Source organism: Telopea speciosissima, unplaced genomic scaffold, assembly GCF_018873765.1.
Source record: "Telopea speciosissima isolate NSW1024214 ecotype Mountain lineage unplaced genomic scaffold, Tspe_v1 Tspe_v1.0012, whole genome shotgun sequence".
Taxonomy (NCBI): domain Eukaryota; kingdom Viridiplantae; phylum Streptophyta; class Magnoliopsida; order Proteales; family Proteaceae; genus Telopea; species Telopea speciosissima.
Window position 1 is genome coordinate 639,971 of NW_025317348.1, and position 21,631 is coordinate 661,601.

At 45.1% G+C, this 21,631-nt stretch overlaps 2 long non-coding RNA genes across 2 annotated transcripts; both read left to right on the plus strand.

The window, feature by feature from the left end:
* Positions 1-474: 474 nt before the first annotated feature.
* Positions 475-21,520, plus strand: LOC122647121. The gene is made up of 3 exons (XR_006330804.1): positions 475-485; positions 9,824-9,825; positions 21,171-21,520. It is a non-coding gene; the product is annotated as an uncharacterized LOC122647121 (long non-coding RNA).
* LOC122647097 lies at positions 10,679-20,314 on the plus strand. The gene is made up of 3 exons (XR_006330780.1): positions 10,679-11,052; positions 11,786-11,788; positions 20,301-20,314. It is a non-coding gene; the product is annotated as an uncharacterized LOC122647097 (long non-coding RNA).
* Positions 21,521-21,631: the final 111 nt, after the last annotated feature.

Here is a 21,631-nt window from a genome sequence, read left to right on the forward strand (position 1 = left end):
GCCTTTACATATGCGATTGTTCGCTCGACCTGGCTGCCCAGTAACGAAATATATAGCTATCAAAAAAGCTAGAAATAGAACTAAACTTAGTTGTCTCTAGGAATTCCCAAGCGTTAGCGAAGAAAGAAGCCTACTTGAAGAAGGCTGCCAAGAGGATCAAGCCACATCAAAGGGTGGAGATTATGCCCCTGCATTACATGAGCTTCTTGACTTGGTAATTTTGGGCTTGAATGGATCCAGTTGTATAACTGGTCCATTGGTTCATTATGAGCCAGATCTGAGCTAAACCCTTTGGGTAATAGGCCTCATTCAAGCTGGGAAAGTTTGGTCAGTTAATAGAGCCCTCTAGAAGATAGCTCAGTGATTACCTTCTGTCTCTTTTTCTTTCTCCTCTCCCCCTCTCTTATGGTTGTGCTGCTTTTTCTGTTTCTTACATGAAATAAACTTCTTTAAGTGTGGATGCAGGTGTCTCATGGAAGTCGAATGTTCAGAAAAATGCCTAAAGGTGACCTGATAGTGAAAAAAGCAAATGGCAGGAATCCTTTAACTATGTACAGTACTGTAACGCTTGCACATGAAAGAATTGGGGCTAGATTCTTGAAATTGAAGTGGCAGAAATTTAATGGTCTGGCTAGTCAAGTTGGTGGCACCAGAAATATCTTCTGTCAACTGTTTGGAAATCAGAAGGCAGAAAACACATTTTGGTTGGACAGTTCTTCGATAGAACAGGTTTGTTTCTAGCTTGCAGTTATGTGTGTCACATGTTCATGCATGTATGCGTTTCTGTATTTGCAACTTTATGATTTTCTCTTGCAGTCTCGAACTTCCATACTTTAGAATTTGTCAATGAGTGTTGACCATAAAAGTTCTATTTTTCCCACTGAGTAACAGAAACTCTTATTCTTTTTTAACTTTGACATGTGGTGTCACCCCTGATCAAGAAAACCAGGACCTGTTGTGTGATTCTCATTACAGATTTCTTATCTTCCTACAAACCTTTCTATCACACGACAGACTAGGCTTTGCTATTTCAAACATCCTATCACTTTTGGTAGTCAACCCTTATAACTAACGATCGTGGGAGGAGCAGAACTTCTTTGTTGTTTCTGAATAAGTCTTCCTATACTATGCCAGTATGGCGGAGGTTAACCCCCCCCAAAAAAAAAAAGTAAGAAGAACCTTTAGTGTTAATGTGAGTGAGTCAATAAAATTGATGAGAAGTCATATCCTTAAATTCAGTCATTGGACTGTCTATTTTCAACCAAAGGAGGCTTAAGATCGGTTTTCCCTTTAAGCTGTTGAACAGTTAAAGCTTTATCAAGAGCTATCACCAGTGAAAAAGCTTCCACCCTCCTAACAGCAGTGTCCCACAGATGTGATTAATTTAACTGTGCACTATTGGGTTATTTTTCCATATTCATCTATTTTCATTAGCCAGTAACAAGTTATACCCATATACTCTCAAAAAAAGCCGTACGACTCTTTTCTCCCTAGAAGTAAATTCCTTCCAGATAAAAGGTTCCAAGTGTTGTTTTATTTTAAGAGACTAAGCTGGCAGAAGTGGACTCTCAATTGATTGCTAATTTCTGGGGATCAAATGTGTTGGACTGGATTGACATATCTGCTGAAGGGGCTTTGGGAGGCCATCTTAAGACATATTTAGATTTATTTGGCTGGTTGGTTTTAATTGTTGTGGCTTTATTTATGTCTCTGGTCTCCTCAACAGGCAGAATGGCTATGATTGGGTTGTAACCTCTGTATATTGTCCTAATAAGGAAGGGGAAAGAGTTAAATTCTGGGAAGATCTTTCTTACATCAGATTCTGGAAGAGTGAAGGAATCCTTTAGGGATGCGGGGAAGATAAGTTTTGCTAGAGTCTCATATCCTTGACTTGAACAAAAAGAACTTTAATGTTTGTCTGCTGTGGGGTTAACTCAGCATGAACAGATGGGGGAAGAATCTGTAAGGTGTCATCAACCAGAAAGAAAATGGAGGAAAAAATAGAAGCTCTTTGTTGTTTGAGAAATAGCATAAAGTAAAGGACCATTTACTGACTCTCACTGTTTCTAAGATGGGAGATGGATCCAAAGTGAAGGTCTGGGAGTATAATTGGGTTTGCAAGTTGCCTACTACTTTGGTTTTTCGATACATTGTACAATCTGGTGCTGGATATCAGCACTTGCAGTGTTAGTTGGAGGTTATGGAAGAATGCTGTTAAGAGTTTGTGGTGGGGATATGTCTTTGAACAAGGTTCTTACTATGGAGATTCTGGAGAGCAGGTGGTGGGTCCCGGGTCTAGAATAGGATCTAGGGAACCATGGAGGTGGGAACCACACTCAAACCAGGATGTGTTTGGAAAGATTTGAGAAATACGGGCAAAACTGTAATTTCAGGACAATAGTGGACCCTCCTTGAAGGCTAAACAGATTCTGGGATGAAAAGGTAATTAAATCTGGACAGGGGGCTTTTCTGTAATTAGGGACTAAATATGGTAAATAGATATTTTCAGAGGGGCAAATCTTGAATTAGGAAACTAAAAAAATAAAAAAAAAATAAACTCAGAATCGGTAGTAGGGGAACAACCCAGATTTCAAGAGAAATCTTATATCTTAAAGTGGACTGATCAGATGGATCCCAGATTCTGGTCGAGAGTTCTCATCAGTCAACTCTATCCATTCCCAGATTATCTCAGTTTTCTCAGCTCATCTGCAAGGTGCGATGGGACTGCAACTGGAAATCCCAGAAAACAGAGCATATAAACCAGTTCTGTGGAAAGGAGTAGAATAATAGTAAACTATAGAAAGAATTCACGGAGAAGAGTAGCCACAAAGTTTCAGAACAATCTAGTTAGTATTGGATGAGTTATTACAAATTTTAGCAAGCTTAAACTTGACCAAAAAACAGAGTATCCTCCCAGACTTAGAAAGAAGGAGGGGAGAAGAGAGACCGAAGGAGAAGAGATGGAATAGTCACACCTGAGATTAGAAACTGAGAACTGAACGAAGCAAGAGTGAGGAGAGATCAATCGAACCAACCAAGTAGTCTCCAGCGAGAGCAACAAGCAATCATGAAAAATCTTCTGTTCATTGAACCATATTCTGTCGATGGGGTACATGACTACATGCATATATACATATATTTGTAAAAGACAGGTGATAACTCAAGACTAACTGAACTATACTCCTAATGTTGATCTAAAACTGAAACAGAGTTTGAACCCAACTAAAATTAAGTACCTATTGACAGCTAAAACAGGCATGTAATAATATACGTTAGTTTACAAAACTTAAAAAAATGAAAGACCCTTTCTTTTTTACTAGAATTGAAGGTCAGATTTAGGCCTGGTTCTCCTTGGCCTGGGTTTACAAACTGGATCATATCTATCCAACCAGGCTAGTGCAACTGCATCAACTCTACCTCTCTTGAAAGAACTTGACTCCGTCGAGTTAGGTCTCGAACCCAAGATTCCCTTGTTGTTATCTCATCGCTGAGGTGGCACATATCTTGGGAAAGATGATGGTCGGAGTACAACTTCCTCTGTAAAAGTAGATAGAACAGGCTTGCGCATTACTGGAGGAGAAAACTGTTGCCGTCGTGGCATATCCACTAAAGCATGAGGCAACATCCAATATGTCCGCCCACCTTGCTTCACTTTGATGGTGTTACGTGTACCATCATAAAGAATACCAGCCTTAAGTTGCCATGGTCGCCCTAAGAGAATGTCCCAATTTGGTAAGGGACTGACTAGTCAAGGCACTTGATAGTGAAGTGGCCCAAACTGTAGATGAACTCGAACAATAGCATCAACCTTTTCTCTAGCAGTAGGTCCAAAACCTCTCACGTGAATCGTCTTGAGGAGCTTCTTCCGCGGAAGATTAAGTTCATGTACTAGGTTGGCTGAGACGAGGTTGGCTTCAGCTCCATTATAAACAACTGTTTGGACTACAAATTATTCCTTATCGTGGACGAAAATACCCTTCTGTCTTAAGAGGGGAGCTTTTTCCACTAGTCCATTAGGAAAGGAAGTATGATTAGCCGAGTAGGCTTCAACCTCGTCATCAGAATTGTCGGGTCAATTTTGATCAGGAGGATAACCATCATAACATTCGTCTTCGTCCTTGCTGTCCTTATTTTTTTACTCTTTCTAAACTACGTTTGCAGAACGAGTCTTGTGGGGGCACTTATTGCCGAAGTGACCTTTCTCACCACAATTGCCACATACTATATCTTCAGCCACTCGTTTCCCTTGGAGCTTTCGGGCTTCTTTTCTTCAACCTTCTGGTGCTCAAATTTCTTGTCCTCAGTTCTAGGTGTTGGCTTATAAGCTGAAGAAGTCCTAAGCATTCCCTTCAGATAGCTATGCTTTTCTTCCGCTGTCTCTGCATGAACGGCTGCCACATCTACTGATTTGAAGTCTCCATTGGCAAGCTCTAATCGGATTTCTTTGTTCAAACCACTGATCCTACTCTGGCTCGGAAGGACTTTCTTCTTTGCTGCTTAGCCCCAACGACAAACGAACCGTAGGGCGGGGCATTTTCGGGGAGTAGCCCGCTTCCTCCTTACTTATGTGATGTGAAGTGCTATATGAAAATCAACACCTTTTCTCGATTGGAATACGGATGAGATCAGAGACGCCATCATTGGGGCAAACGATGCAATAGCTTCGGTTAGAGCAAAGCCCAAAATAGCATAACCAAATGATTGTTTTAAAATAAGTCAGAATCGGACGTGCCCGCCCCTAGAATTTAATTTACTCGTGTTAATACATCAACAAAATATGTACTGTTTCCCCCCTCCTTCTTTATGTCATCCAGTATTTCAAGTAGTATAGACGCATCGAGTGTCTCGTCTGACATCAGCTCAATAGCCCGTAACCATTTGGCATCTGACGGTAGCAGCTGGTCTCCGTAAACACACTTAAAGGTCGCCTTGAGTGCTTCAACTAAGGTGTCCTTAAGCGCCGCTTTAAGATTTTCATCATTCTTGGCCTGTGTTTCTTTCTTTTTTATTTTAGGCGGACGCCTCCTTTTAGGAGGGGGACTGGTGGGGGAACCACTCGTACTAGCACTAGCCCTAGTACGAGTACGAGTGGCCAGGGTTTTTGCCTTGTTGGTTTAAAAAAAATTAGAAAGCCCATGACCCCGAGACAGATTCCAATAAAAATATTCAGGTTGTTAGACAACGGTAAGAAGTTTTATAAAAAAGTGAATTTATCCAGTTGAGGCATTCTTGATTGCTAAATTATATGATTCCCTCCAGACAGAAAGAGACTCCTTCCTGTACGAGTAGTGAAGAACTATAGAGAGCTGCGGTTGGTTGTTGACCAACGGAAAGCATGGGATGCACCCTTCCTTTCGAACCATGTCTCTCTGAGAAGCGCTTTTGACCACTGAGCTTCTCAGAGAAGTCTGGTTTGAGCCCCAGGTGCGACAGCTCACTTATTTACTTTATTTACGAAATTTCCTACAATAAATTGGAAAGATAGTCGGGCCCACTACGGTCAGATCGCCTATCAGCTTGAAAGCCTGACTATTCCATCTGCATTCTGAATGATTCATGATGCCGTAACCTGATCGAATCTGTGTCCGATGGAAGGAGAAGCAGAGTTTTCCCTTTCTTTTCTTGCGTTGCGCTCGCTCCTTTCTCTCACGTTGACTCTGGGGACACGAACTCCATTTTGACCGGCTGTCACTAGTTGCTAGCCCTGCTTTCACCGTTCGCAGCTCCGCACCAGCGATCCCAATTTGTATAGGCAGGCTCCAGAGCCAAGCCACCGAGGTCTTCTTTTTTTTATAGCTTCCGCCCTCCGCTTCTCCCCCACCCACTAAAGGATGTCCCCAAAGCCTCCTCCTCTTTGTTCATAGGCTTGTCCTTTCCTCCTGGCGCTGAACGCCCTCGCTTTCTCAATCTTCCGACCATCTTTTTTTCCCTTCTTCTTGCCCTGTCCTGTTCTCGAAGGGATGAGGGAGCATCCGTTCTACTCCCAGCTATAGTCAGTTAAGGAGGCATCAAAACCGACGTTCTACGTCCGTTTTGATGGAGAATCATGCGTCAACAGGTTTTTCGGCGGTTTAAACGACCGAAAAAGCCAGTTGACGGCGAAATGAAACCCTTGGGTCGGTCGCCGATTTCACATATCGGCTCCCTCCCCTGCTTGCTTCGCTCGCTAGGAAGGGCAGGCCCGTGAGGGTTTAAGCGAAAGGAGGACACCAACGAAGACCTAGCAAAAAAGATTCTTCGAAGGATTACCTCTGCACCATCTAAGAGATAAGATTAAGGCGGAATGGTTAATCCCGAGCTTGAATGGGAGACAAGGGAAGCAAAGAGGCCTCATACGAACGGCAATTTAATAGCCGCGGTTTAGGTGGTAACCACCAATTTCACGACCGGGATTTAGGAAGATTGGCCCCACCGCCCTGACTTTTGGGTCTGCTGATGAGAGAAGGCCAAGCCCCCTTCTCCTGAACACTGACACACTCTCGTCGCCTTACTCATCACCGTTTGATCTACGGTAGATCGCTTAGCTCTACTTACTACTCCCCTGTCCGCCAGCCAGAACAAACCTACTTAATATACTCACTCGCCTTCGCTTCTATCTCTTTCTTTAATTAAGCTAGCTCTTGGTTAGCTATGAACAAGGAGTGAAGAATCGCTAAGGCCAATCATTTCCTAGTCTCTCCTATATCCTATTGCTATTCTAGCTGGGATATTCTCTCTATTAAAGCATATAGGAATCAGAGGTAATATTGTATAAGTCTAGTCAACAATCCTTTAGTTCCATTCGTTCGCTTTAAAGCACGAGCTGCGGGAAAGAGATAGATTTTCGATCTTGTACTAATCGCCAATCTCGATTCAACTACAAGCCTGCTATTCACTCGATTGAAAGTCGGATCTTGTCTTCACTCCTAAAGGATCCTAAACCTCACCTCAGAGCTTCACAAGAGCAATCACAGTCGAAAGAGCAAACTGATTCAACAATCGCTATTCTTTTTAACCGCTAACCGTGCCATGAACAGCGTTCAGAGTCGATTCTGTAACAGGAAAAGTTAAGACCGCTACTGCTCTACGCCTTACTAACAGCTATACCACACTAACTCCGTCTATTGCTCCTATAGGTTCTGCGGAATCGAAACTCCCTTTAGATAGAGAAGACTAAGAAAAAGAAGACTTTCTGTCGCTCGTCCCTTCTAGCCAAGCCAAGTCAAGCTTTCCAGCAGTCAAGCCAGATGCGGATTTAATAGCTGCGCTTACTCCTTCAACCCCGAAAAGATCGGATTTGCGCTAATGCGGATTCGATAGCGCCGTCTTCTTCCTTCACACAAGGCCATGCCTTTAATACGACAGGACCAATGGCAACTGATGAAACAAGAGAAAAAGCTATCGAACCACACTAACTAATTGGCCTGGCCTATCCGGTTCTATAGATTATACTGCCAAGGTGCCAAGCTCAAAGCTTAAAGGCAAAGATCACATTCCTACTGTCAAGCTAAAGGCGAAAGAAGTGGCTTAGCTTAAAAGCTCCTCTTCATAGACACATGGGCGATCCAAGGATTTAGGTTCAAATAAATCTCCCCTTCGAACTTCGGATTCGTTCAAAGAGAAAGAGTAGTACTTGCTATTTCTTTCTCCCTCTCGCCACGTGAAAGCTGCTAGTCGAACTAGAGCCTTATTCCCGTTCCTGACCCATAGCCAATAGGGCACTTACTCTACCTATTGAGTTGAGTTGTCTCCCCTCGGGTGTCAAGGTAGAGTGATTAGAGCTTACTTCTTCTTAAAGGGATCCATGTCATTTCACTGAAGACCAAAGACCGCTTATTATTCTTTTTCACATGAAACCATGAACAGGGTTCACAGTCGAGTTGAACAAGAGCAAAAGGACTGACCTCTTCCCCTAACCCTCGGCTCACCGTGAACTGGGTGACTTTTCACTCCCTTTAGTTCAAGCGGAAGACTAAGACGAATCAGCCTTTCGGATAGTACGTGGGATCTTCTACTTAGAATACGATAACGATACCACCAAAGGTGCAAAGCGGCTAGGTCTGGGATCGATCCCATCTAGCAAAGAAAGCAGTCACGCCAGAAAGAAGAAAGTCAAGCTTGAAAGCTGCCCTTATTCCATTCCTTCAACATCTGCAGAGCTAACCCCTGAAGTGACTGCAGGCCCTTAATAGTACCCTTCCTCCAACTGCGCTTAGTCCTTCAAACCTTCAAGCATCAGATTCGTTCACAGCTTTCCTCCCCGACGGTCTAAACCAGGTATGGTATTCACTCGATTTAAACGGGGATCAGAGCAGGAATAGCCCTTTTCCTTTTCTTTTAAAGAAAGCGAGGTACGTGCCGATTTCCTATTAGCTTGTGTAACTCATGTCACCTAACGAATCAATTAGCTGTACTGATGAGCTAGTTTGCTATATTTTGTGTGTCTACATGGTTGATTGGCCGGCTTCCCCACTACTTGTATTGATTTCGTCCCCCTGTATGCTGTGTACCGCGTGCTGGCTTCACTCCACTTGAAGAGAGTCTCTTAGTCACCAGTGTATTAGAGTTAAGAGAAGGGGAACTATTTACAAGGTAGCTTGCTTACTTAGTGCTTGTGCTAAGGAAGGGATTCGTGTACTGATTGCTGCCTACCTCTTTGCTTTACACATTAACACAGCAATCTTCGCTTACCTGATTGGCTTAACACAGGAATGCTTACCGAAGCCCCTATCTGTACGCGCCTGCCTTGAACTCCTGAATGAACTCTAGAACTAAAGGAAGGGTGATGCTTGTTAAACAAAGCAGCGTGTGGGGCCGCCACGTATAGCTGTAGTTTATGCTGTAACTGTAGTTTATGCTGTAGCATCGGTTATTGCTCTGGTTACGAATGACCCAATCTATCTATGGCAACAACCCCTACTTTTAGTAGATGGAGATGCGCACCTAGGAAAGACGGATAGACCAGACCCACTACTGAGATAGACTGACAGAGAGGCTACGGTAGTGCTCCTAGAGTCTGAAGCACCATCCTCGTTTGTTTCGTTCTTAAGGCACTAGGAAAAGAGACGGAAAAAGCGCGGAATAGACCTAGGTGTCGGCCAGTGCCGGGGCAGAGATAGGGACCATGAAAGCGGGAAGCGAAAGACAGTAAAGCAGGTTCTCGTCCCATACCCTTCACTTGATTTAGGGCCTAAGGCTAACGTTCCATTGTCCCCTCCAGTGCCTGTACGATCTGATCTTTCATTTCAGGTACTGGCTCCTCAAGTACTTCGAAGACCGATCAAGTCCAAGCTTGAACCACCGGAATCGGCTTGGTCATCATGTCAGCTGGATTCTCTGCTGTGGCAATCTTCTTCACTGTAATAAGACCCTGAGATCACATCCCGAATGAAGTTCACTCTGATATCAATATGCTTGGTCCTCTCATGGTAGATCTTCTTTTTGTTCAGATGTATGGCACTCTGGACATAGGTGTGAACAAAGCATCATTCCGTCAATTCGTAAATCTACAATAGCGATAACTCTCTTTTAAAACACTGTAGCAACAGTCGGCACTCGAGTTCTTAGTACCAGGAGGTGCAATTAGTGCGTCATCTGTTGTCTTGTCCAAGTCTTTCTCACTCGCATTCTCTTTATCGAATACTTCGTGAATTAAATCTCCCAACCTGTAAGTAGAAATCTGGGCGGGTAGCTTTCTTGCTAGTTGAAGGTCTCTTTTGGTTGCTTAAAGGCATTCTCGCAGAAGAAGCCATGTTTATTATTAGTAAAAAACTAGACTTTCCTTGGTCCTCTGGGTCTTTGTAACTAGTTGCCTGCCCGAAAATGCTTTCAATTTTTCTTTTAGACGTCAACTTCATTTGCTCTTGCCTTGTGTTAGCTCAGGCATGCTTCCTCTTGCTTAATGGCATCCCTTGTTGCTTGTTTGCTTTCCTTTTCCTTCTCTAGAAGAATACTACCTCAGTCTCTAATGCGCAATCAATCAGTTGCTTGCCTTGCCTGCGTTAGGAGAGGAGTGAACGGAGGAAAGAAGAGTTATGGCATCTGAGTTGAGTTAGTTAGCCTGAAGGACAACGGTTGGCATTTCATTTAGTAATTCCTCGAGCTAAGGAGGTAGGGCTGGGCTAGCAATAGCGCTACGAATCTAAGAGCTATGAGCGAACAGACCGCGGAGCTGTCGGGGCCCCGCAGGGACGACCTGAGTTTGAGAGAAAAAGCCTAATAGTTCAAGGTGGCCTGATTCTTCCTGTTATGCCTTAGAACCCTTAGGGGAGTTGGCATTAGTGTTTGAGAGTTACTAATTAAGACTCCGTTCGATTAGCTACAGAAAGAGCCTTAGGGCGCAGTTCTGTCCGGTCTCTGAGCCGGCGTAAGACGAGACCAAGTGAGCGGTGCAGTCTAGAGAGCGAATTGAGTTCCGAGTGATTGCTTGGTAAGTAAGTGACTTAAGGAGTGTACGATCAGAGAATGTTAGGTTTCCAATCAACTAGAAAACTTTAGTCTAGCTTCCTGAATCGGAGGTTGCAAGATCATTAAAATATTAATGTAATGGAATTGTTTCGGAGGTCTGAACCAGAGCTAGGCAGCTTACAGCTATTAGCTATTTGAGTTACAAAACGAGATCGAAGTTCGAAAGAAAAAACCTAGTTAGGTACGGAAGAACGACGAGAGCTAAGCAATAAATCTAAGAGTGAGGTCTTGGGTAGCAAGATCTTGAAAGAAGAGTTATGTCTTCCTTCCGGCTTTGAACCTGAAGGAGGAGTGGCAAGAGTTTAGTTAGGCAGCAGTACTTCCTTTTCGAGTTTCAAACCGCCTTCTCGAGAGAGAGAGTTGGTCATAGAACGAGCTCCGCTAAGCGACTAGCTGGCTTGTTTCCTAAGTTCGTAGCTCAAGTTTACCTTAGCAGCAGCAAACCTTACTTAGCTAGCGCTACCTTTAGAAAGCAAGTTAGCTACAGCTGAGCTGCCTTACTCTAACAAGTAAGCAAGTAAACTACCTTTCCTAAGCCTAAGTTTACCCGGCCTAAGCAACTACTGCAACAACAGTTCCCTACCCGGCTACGGGCTAAGCTCACTCGTTTACCCGGTAGCTCCGTTCACTGCGTTCACTGCTACGTTCCTAGCTCCAGTTTGACTTTAGCTACGAACTCATAACTACTAGTTCTCTTAAAACATAAACTCATTCATAACAATGTCAGCGCATCGGGATTATGGTTTATAATTGGTCCAGAATAGGCCCTCCATCCGCCTATTATCTGACTACCGTTTGTTTAACTCAACAACAGCAACTGCGTTGCCTTACTTGGCTGGAAGTACAAGAAGGTGCGTAGCTTGTTAGGAATTAGCTGGCTTAGAGATGAGAAGACTGATTAGTAGTTCTATTACATAACTCGGGCGTACCTGCTTGCTTACCCGCTCACTCGAACTGTAGTTCTCGTTCACTTCTCCTAGCTTTTTAAAACAACCTGATCGGGACCTCTCCGAGTTCCCTCTTTCGGCCGTAGATCACTGAACTATGCGCCTATCTTCGCTTTTCGATCAGCCGTAGCTCCCCGTTCACTTAGCCTACGAACTACTACCCGGCTCACTCGAACAAGAACTCCAGCTTGGCTCACTTCTGGCTCGCTTAGCCCTAGCTCGAAACAGCCAACTCACTTCGCCTACGCAACGAAGAGAAGTAGTTTACTTGCTTGCTTGCTTGCTTAGCTCGAACATGCCAACAGCATTCCGTTCACTTACGTCGTTTACTTGTTAGCTAGCGCTATTCCATAATTTGCTTTCAGGGAATCTAAGGTTCTGAAAGAACGTAGTAAGTGGTGAACGAAGTTTACTCGCTCGTTAGAGGAAGTGAACGGTTGGCTCGAAGAGGGAAGAGATGCGCTAGCTACTTGCTTTGTTAGAAAGCTAATACTGTTGAGAGGTAGCGAAGAGGACAGATAGGCTAAAGAGAGGTTAGCGCTAGCTAGTGTTAGAGAGCTTGCTGGATGAGAGCAGAGCAGACTAGACTGAGTTCCACTTCCATACTCCAGTTTACAGAGGGCTAATGGCTGGCTTGTTTGTCTAGTCCCACCTCTTCACCCCAACCTCTTCCTTCCTATACTAAGAGTCATATTCAAAAGGTATCCCAACACCGGTAATGCCCCATCTCTTAGTCAATCCGCTACGCACCTTAAGCGCTAGAAGGAATCCGGAAATAGGTTCACCCCTTAGAAGTGCGGTAGTTCAATCCTTGCCTTGCCATCGAGAGTGAAACTTTATCCAACTCTTTCAGACCCTTAGTGGAAAGCAGCAAGGAGGAGAGCAGCAGGTAATTTATTAAGGAAGGAAGAACTCTTAGACAACGAGAGGCGTAGCGCTTATCGTTTAAAAGGAGATTTCTCTTTCTCTAGATTTATCTTTCGAGATGCGAAGTTAATGTCATAGAGGCATATTTATATGTAGTGGTTCTCCCGAGGCACATGCGAACTCAGAAGCAACAGCAGCATTATCTTTAGCATCCCGCAATTCCTGCTTCTTGATAGCACAGGAAAGATAGAAAACCAGTAATCCAGCATCTAGATCTGTTAATTATGGAATTGATTTAAGTAAGAGTTACCGCAAATATTTCATCTTTCATAGTCAACTCTCTAGTAGCGTTAAGAAGTCACTCTTCTAATACGAATACTGGTATAAATCATAGCTCCTTTCCTTTAGCTCTTACACTAAACTAAGTAGAGTCTATATCACCGTAAATGCTGAGATAGAAAGCTTTCACTTAGCCCTCGGGCTGTGAACCATTGTCACTCGTATGGATGTATGTACCTCCGCGCCTAGAAGAGAGCTTTCACTGGGGATTAAAACAATAGGGGGTACCGGGGGGTGATATTGGCATGTATTCCCCACGGAGAAATTACCATTGAGAGTATACATACGTATACCTCTATTATTATACCCGGCATTCGCTGCCATAAGACAGCCCTGGTATTCCCACATTGATTTTTTCTAAGACAATGGATTTTCTGCTAACAGCGGATTCTATTCCGAGAAAAACATCGAGAAAGAGAAAGATAACTCTTATAGTCTTCTTAGGCTCTGGTGCAAGCTCCGATATTTAATGAAAATCTTTTCCATTTCCTGAGTTGATGAATTTCTTTTGGATGGATAAAAGGTTATTACAAGATGCTCTTCCCTTAGTCTTATCCTATTTTCTCTTCATTCTCGGATGTGGCCAAGGGAACAAGCAACGGCGCAACGCGCGAAAGCCGTTTCGCGTTAGCTTGGAGTTTTCTTGCTTGCCCTACTTTCCACTTTGAAGCCAAGCCAGCGCTGGGACAAAGGCGGTAGAGGGCGGCGGGTGGGGTCGGCAGTAATGGCTGTTTCCCCTTCCTTCTTTAGGGAACAAGTCCTTGGCAAAGATGGTACCGAACCCGACCTATCCGGAAGAAATGATCCCATCGATTCTCATTCTCAAGCTGAAGCATCAAAAAAGAGTACTTCTTAGAGAGCTACCTTCGCTGATGACAAAGACAAAGGGGCAAGGATCTCGTGGAAATGTCCCATCAACAAATAGAAAGAAGGTTAGCCCGAGAAAGCACCTTGGTTTAGGTTCTTTTTCATTGGCATGTGATAGGGCGGGGTGGTCTACCGGTGAGAGCCAGAAGGGAAAGACATACATGGCACCAATCTAATCTCAAGAACTCTGATTCAACCATTTCTGTGTCGCTGACTGGGGTCTCTCCCCCTCTGGGGAATCCATAGAAAGCAAAACAATTCCATAAAGTGACAATTTCAGCTATTGCTGTCGGTCTCGATTCATTCTCTTTTCTAGTCTGATCATGGCATGTGTCACGCTCATCTATTCTATAGTCAAAGCAGGAGCCCCTCCTTAGCAACGTGCCCCGGTTGTCATGTTTGTGTTTGTGTGTGTCTGAATGTCTGAGTGGGACCTTTCCTCGTGAATTGCCTTCTTCGAGGCATGATCAGGGGCACTCTTCAATGGTACGCACGGGCCCTTTCTCGATATGGGTCATCCTTAGTTTAGTATACTCAAAAACTCCGTTTGGTGGGTCTAAAGTCAAGACCAAAATCTCCTCTTTTCGGAAGAGCGTGAAAACTTGAAAACTATGGCCAGATCTTGGTAGGGAAATGGGGCTTTCCGACCCCTTGGGGCCGGGTACTTGGGATCTGAAAGGCTTAGGCTTGTTCTACGCTTTAAAAACTGAGCTTCACGGCGATCCTCGAATTGGGAGGAAGAGAACCAGCACCTGAACGCTTACTCTTACTGCTCTTCTCAGGTTCACCTCTTTTCTTAGGATTGGCTGCCCTGAGGTTCTTGTTTGGAGTCATTTGTTTATCACAGAACAAGTCCCCCTCAGTCACTGCCATAGTTGACCCAGTATCAACCCTCTCTTCCAGATCCTCGCTTCTATGGGCCAAATCACTCTCCTCGGGAGTTATCTCCTTGACTACACCCTTCTCGGCTTTGTTACCCAGACACTCATCCTGAGCAATCTCTTCCGGTTCAGCAGTGTCCAGATCTGGCATCTTTGCCTCTTCTTGTTCAGGGTACTCTAGAACCGCAAAACGGTTCGGGCTGACTAAGTCCAGTTGGGTCATTCCACTAGCACAACTAGTGTCCAGCCCCCCCCCTTTGCCATTGTCACTACTGGTACCTGACCCCGTCGGCTCGACATTTTTGCAAACACCGACCCTTACTCAATAGGGCAATGAAAAGAGGAGAACGAGGACAGCTGACTACCGCTAAAAGTCAGACTACGAGTACACATTGTATGATTGAAAACTGCCGCTGCGTACTACCCGGTGCTTGCGGGTCTGACTGGTGCCTTCTCTCCAACAGCTGCTTCAATCAATGTTAAGTCTGACTACGAGGCTTCTTAGCCCGCAGCTGACTACTTATTGAAAGACCGAACAGGAAATTCAAAGTCGTACTACAACAACTGTAAACATTCCCTCCCCGCTCTGACTTTGATCGACTTGCCCACACAGCGTCTTTTTTGAGAGAAGAGGTCAAGGGGCTAAGTGACTCTCGAAAGTCGTCTTTTGTATCGCGTCAAGAGAAATGACATAGATAAGATCATTGCTTGAAGAGTTTCATTGTCGAATTGATCTCGGAATTGGATCCCAATAGTAGCTGCTGCCCAAAGGTGCTTTATGAAAGCCGGTCCACAGCAGTGAAAGTACGATTGATTCCGTCGATCGAACGAAAACCGCTTCTTGCTTTTTTTTGCTTCTCTGGCTTGACTACTCTGCTTGCTTAACACAAGTGTGATTTAACCTTCACGGACCACTTCACTACCCGACTCGAAAGCAAGAAGCAACGGATTGAGCTGCGCGAAAGCCGTTTCGCGTTAGCTAGGCCGTTTTCAATAAGGGGCGCGTTAGCGCTTTACTAATAACATAGAAAGGGCTTTTTTTTTCTCGCTTGTTTGAGACCATTTAAGGCTTTCTTCAATCGGCAAACAGGGGATGGATCGGAATCTGGCAAACATACAATCTGAATCTCGCCCCCCAACTAGGGCACTACCACACTCGGATTTACGGACGAAATCGTATAGAATTGGGGGCAAAGCGCACGGAGCAAAGAAGGTCTTTACAAGCCTTCTTTCCATATAATTTTCTTATTATTACTCTATCTGATGAGAGGTAGCAGCATCTCGGCCAATTCCAGGGTTCACGGCATTCTAACGGGTTACTGCCGTAGTTGGAGCGAGTCACAATTCCGATTCCATTTGAACGAGCATTCCTACCAATTCCATTTGGAGGGGTAGCAGTAGATCCTGTCGATTAACTCGGTTCGGTCCAGCAGCTGTTCCGGGTCCAGTACCAACATCAGTAGCACTACCATGAGTTGACTAAGCGGATGTTGCACCAGTAGACCAGACCGGGATAAAAATCCATAGCCAAATCTTCTGGGTCCAACAACAGCATCTAAGGAAGCGAAAGCCCAACCCCCTTATTTAATTGTTGAAGGCCTAACCCCCTTATTTACGTATTCGCGAAAGCTGTAAGTGTAAATGTGTAAAGGTTCCGTCGATGTGGCCCAGATGATTCAATAGCCAGTGTACAAAGTTCTAAATCCTTTGGACGATATTCGGATGGAGGTCACCTTGATTCACGGTTTTTGCTCAACTCAACAATAACTCCTCCCTTGCTTCTTAGGTCGTTCAATTTCTAGGCGAGGGTGGACCGGTACAACCAGGGTCACACGGGTGCAGAGGAAGAAAAGGGCCGCTCGAAGTCAAAAGCGCACGAGGGTGTCGCGCTTCCCGATGGACTGGCACTCCGATAGGTCAACCGCTATCGGATCCCCAGTTCAAAAAGACCCAGTTCCAATCTGCAAGACGCATAAGGGGGTGGATGCTTTATATGTATGCCCTTCCTTGAAGCGGTCAAGTCTTTCTTTATTGCTCGATTCGGCTTGATTCGTGGAGAGGTGTCGCTGGGTGGAAATGGGCGATGAAGGTATAAGAGAAAAGCGCAGAGCTTTTTCCTTATTCAAAAGCTCACTAGTAGTCGCTTAAGGCAACAGGGAGGCCTTTCATTGTTGTAAGTAGGGGAGCCTCCTCAATAATAAGGTGCGAGTAGCTTCTCTTTTTCTCATTGAGTCGGATGAATCGAGGGCGTTATAGCGCCTTCTGATATAGTAGGTTTAGTCTCAGTTTCCTTAGGTTCATTTGGGTATGGAAAGGCAGAGGAGGCACTTGTGGAAAGGCTTACAACTAAAGGTGCAGGTTTGATAGGTCTAGTTGAGTTGTTTGTTTATCAACCACTCTGCTAGTCGGCGTTGGCTCCGCTTGTGACTGACTTTCATGAATTCCATCTCCCCAGGATCCGCGATGCCCTGGACGTGTTTATACCTGCTTCTTTGACTTCAGCGAAATCGCTGACCTTCGATCGCTACTTTGACGTGCCTCTTTCAGAGCCTTTATCGCTTTAGCTACTAAATACGGCACGTCAAACTGTGATTGATATCCGCCGGTGTCGGTACCTACGACTGTGGAATGCTTATTTTATGTTATTAAAAGAGAAACTCAAAGTAAAAACTATACTTTGTCTTGCACACTGACTTCAATCGTATAGAGATTTCCCACTGTCTGTGTCGATACCAGAAACTACGACTGAAACCTACACCGCTAACGAAGGGTAAGTGATTGCCTACTTTCTATGTCCGGAGACGCTTACTGCACTGCTTCTTCTGTCAAGGCAGGCAGGCGGTTATCAGGATGTAGTCAAGGAGGTAGGCTTAGAGCCAGCAATAAAGCTAGCAAAGACAGCTCTACCGCGAGCGAGTAGCCTTTGCCAAAGAAGCGCTAAGAGCTTACTTGTTTGTTGCCTTGCCAAAGTTAGGGGATGTCAGGAGTGAGGGAGTGAGATAGAAGTTTCACAGTGAGAAGTGTAAGGGTAAAAGAGAAGTGTCAGAGTTCGAATAGAAGGTAATAGAGTGAAGGACGTGGCCCTTAGGAAAGGGCACGAGAAGAGGAAAGGAAGAGTTGTAAGGAGAAGCTACTCTGTAAACACAATCAATAAAGAGTTCCGTTAGCGGTCTTCGATGAACAGAGGCGGGCTAGTAACAGATTAACAGATGAAGCCCACGGAGCGGTAACGGTAAAAGATCCCTAGTCTGATAGCTTCAGTTAGTAGTTTAAAAGCTATGTTTTGAGTGTGAGTTCCTCTTTCGACACAATAATAAGCAGTGTTGTTACCGTGTCCAGTATCGACAATGCAGTCTACAGATGCGGGCACAGAGTCGGCTTAGTAACAGATTCATTCAAAGAGGTTAGTTACCCGTCTTCGATTTAAAGATTCGGTTTAGTGAGAATAGCTCTAGTCTGAGAGCTTAAGTTATGAGTTGAAAAGTGAAGTATGGGCGGGGACTTCCTCTTTAACCACAATAGGGTTCAAGCCTAGCGCGCAGAAAACAGAGAAGAAGCAGGAGCCGAGCAGTCCACCGATTCGGCTATCAATCATTTACTTGCCTTGCCTGCGTTAGGAGAGGAGTGAACGGAGGAAAGAAGAGTTGTACCGAAGACTTTCTCTTAGCATACAAGACAGAGTTCCCTTAGCCGTGCAGTGAGCGGTACTCCGTCAACAGAGTCGACAAGGCAGTCATAGGTAGCAAGACAGAGAGTAGGATTACCAGTCCCCCTTGCTTCTTTCATAGGTAGGGGCTTTCACCACTGCAAATTGTTCCGTTCCTGCATTCATTAAAGAGTGAAGTTACCGGTACTCCATCCACAGTGCTGTCATAGGATCCTTCCCCGGATTCGGGTTAGTCTTAGTCTCCCTAGCGGCTTAGTCACAAGCTCCCTGCCCTCTTTTTTTATAGCTTATAGCAGAAGTCAGGAGTGTGCAAGTCTAGTTGTCACGAGCAAGGACTTCGTCTTTCAATAGAAGAAGCATTATCGAGTGCAGTCCAGCGCTTCTTTTAGGGGTAATAGCCCTAAAAGAAGCAGTCAACGGTAGCCGACACCGGTTTAGTTACCATAGCCCTAGTCTTTTAGCGGACTCAAGGTGACTTCTAACCTGTCGGTTAGCCTCAGAGCACACAATAAAGAGTGCCGTTGGCGACTCTGGTTTCGGGTCTTTCTCAATAGTCTTATAGCGTATGTCAGGTAGTTACAAGTGAGATAGATGTGTAACTAACCTCTAAAACTAAGCCAAGGCCCGCCGATTGAAGGGTAACAGAAGGTAACCGGTTAGCGAGCGGTGTCGGTAGGCGAAACAGTGCCTTTGTCGGCTTAGTCTCTTAGCGAGTCAGGTGCCTTTGTCGGCTTAGAAACAATTCCCTCGATAAGCGCTGGTTAAAGGGCTAAGCTCAATTCCCGAGAGAAGCAAGCGCTATAGAAAGAATAGCTTTGAAGCCACGTTTAGAATGGTCGAATAGGTAACAACATACGTTTATGGCGCTGAGAAGCTTGAAGCCAAGTATTCAGCTTCTGCTGGATTATCCGCTTCTTGAAAGGCAGGCTCAGTCAGGTTCGCTCGCTAGTTATATGCTTAACACATGCATCTGAGGTCAGAGGTGCCGCTAAGGTGAACGCTCAGCTTCCACCGCTTTGATTGGTGATTGCCTATCTTGCTTCAAAAACGTGCTTCACCTCCATTGTCCATCAAAATACCATTTTGTTAAGTTCAACTCGTCACAATGAATGTCCTTTTCTGAACTTTGAACTCCGCTATCAGACGGGGGATTTACTAAACCGAAAAGGTGGACTAAGTACCGCTAACCCGAATGAATCGATGACCGCTATCGACGATGGCTATTCTCACTAACCGGATACGCTAACGAAACTGTTGACTTCAATGCCTTAGTGCTTTGCTTCTTCTTCTGTGTGTTATCCTTTGCTTTGCTCGTCTTTCCATCCTTTCATTCCTTCCCCACCCCTCTCAACTAATTATCCTTAACTCATTATCCGCATTCCACTACCGCTTCCTGCTAGCTAGTCAATTCAAAGTTTGACCTGTCGGTTAGGAAGGCGGTTCAGGACGAGGTCGAGCACTAGAAGTCACCGTACCACCGGAGAAGAGAGAGAAGAGGAGGACGCCACGGTTGGCCGCGAGGAATCAGACCCGTTCCCAGAGGAAGGCAAAGAGGAGGCCGAAAATAGAGAGGGAGCCCCGATCGCTTGATTGCACGATAGAGGGCCCAGATCGGCAGAGTCTGCTTCGCGCACATTTTTAGTAAGCATGCCCGGAGAAGAAGGAATAAATAAGCTACCATCGAAACGCACTATCTCAAGGTTTGGGGAAGCCAACAGCGTTAGATGGGGTACGCTTTAGGCCGGGGCTTACGACTTTCACCCCCGGGCGCCGCTAAGGGAAGGGCTGCACCCGACGGCACACTCCACGCTAGGGGAAGGGAGGCGAGCTCACCCCGACCCATAGTCGGGAACCCTTGCCCTTGGGTTGACTAGCGTGTATGTAGTTTCAAGGGCTAATCTAGTTGCATCATGTGTTAAGCATATGTTGATGAAAGCAAGGATTGCCTTTCTTTCCCCTCTCATCTAAGTTTTGGTTTCCTCTAGTTTCGAAACCTCTGCTTCCAGTGCTTTAGTCATTTTAGAAACTTTATAATAACTTGCATACTATAATGGGAACTGGCAGAACTGGAGCGGTTGCTGGGTGTACTGGAGCTGGGGCAAACCATCGGTAAGGAAAATCTCCATGCCCTTCTCTTCTTCAAGCCAAGCCTTCCCTAGCCAGTCATCAAGTCGGAGACGGAGCTTAGTCACTCGCGGGGATTAGTCATTTCTTTCTGCTTGTGCGCCTGACCATCGGGGATCATAGACCAATAAGGAGAGGGGCCAGTCTTGCTACTCACCATAGCACTTCCCTGGGAAGACGGGATGAGGTAAGCCAATATTCATATTCCAGTGCCGACTGCATGTACGACTAATTCTTAGATGCGTCATAGAATGATGCTGACTTTATTCGCTGTCGCTCATAGGATTCGGCTCATCATCTTCTCATGAGCTTTGACATGATGAGATAACTAGGTTTTTCTAGTCTTGCCAAGAGCGTTGTACGCGAGCCATCGTTGCTCGGATTGGAGAGCTCCTCCGGGAAGAGAGTTTCTTTAATATGCGCAGGCTGCTTTCGGTTGGTTTCATAAGGGCTAAACGCCCCCTTTCTTTGTTATGGAAAGGGGTGCCTAATACGGAGTTTATGAGATAGGCTTTATGTATTTTGATGGGTGGCGTGCCTCTTCACTGGCCTTCTTTTCCTATGTAGACTGGCTGGCCAAGGGTTACACTCTGGCTTGGCATTGGGATTTATAATACCAACCCATATTGAATCTAATTGCTTATCGAAAGCATTCTGTGAACTAAACCCTTCGTGACGCCCGCCTTCGGATACCCCCTTTTTTTCCCTTAAAGCTTCTTCGCCTAATGAACAGAGACCACTCTATTTAAATGTCAATTGGTGGGCCTTCGTCGCCTGCTTTCGACTCATCTGAATACACAGAGATTTATACTTGCTCCTAGTCTGAATACAAAGAGAAGAAAGAAAAAGACCAACCAAGCCCACTCAGGAGATCCTACCAAAAAAGATCAACAGAAAGAATAACGCTAGATGAAGGGGAAGTCGTTTACGAGTTCGGGGTAGAGCTACAGAATAGCTTTCGATGCCAAGAGTTCCTCTTCCAATCTTCGCCTCTTCATCTTCCTAACCTAAGACGAGGAGAAGGAAACGAAGTTAGAATGCCAATGCTTTTCACAGACGGAGATGGACGAGAGAACTTTTGTCACCAAAGACGAGACGAGCGGGAAAACCCTCACTTCTAATAGTAGGACAGCAAGGCTGCTGCTTCAGAGCTTTCACTTTCAGTCCCTGGTTCAAAATCATTCTTATTTCCGGGCGGAAGGCAATCAGTCGAAAGAACGAAAGTCAGAGAAAGTCGCAAGCAAGGGTGCTCGTAGATCAGCTCGACCACCGGGAGAGAGTGCTCGTAGATCAGGGATTTCGATTCCATTCCTTTGAATTGGACTTTGAAGCAGAATTAGACGCGGATTTGAAGTCGCCAGCGGACTTACCCGATGTTTTCTCCTTTTTTTGGGGCCCCGGGTCAGGAGAGCTGAAAGGAGAGTCAGTATAGAATACTGGTAACCGCTGACGAAGGCCATTATACATTCGGGAATAAGTGATGAAGTCTTCAG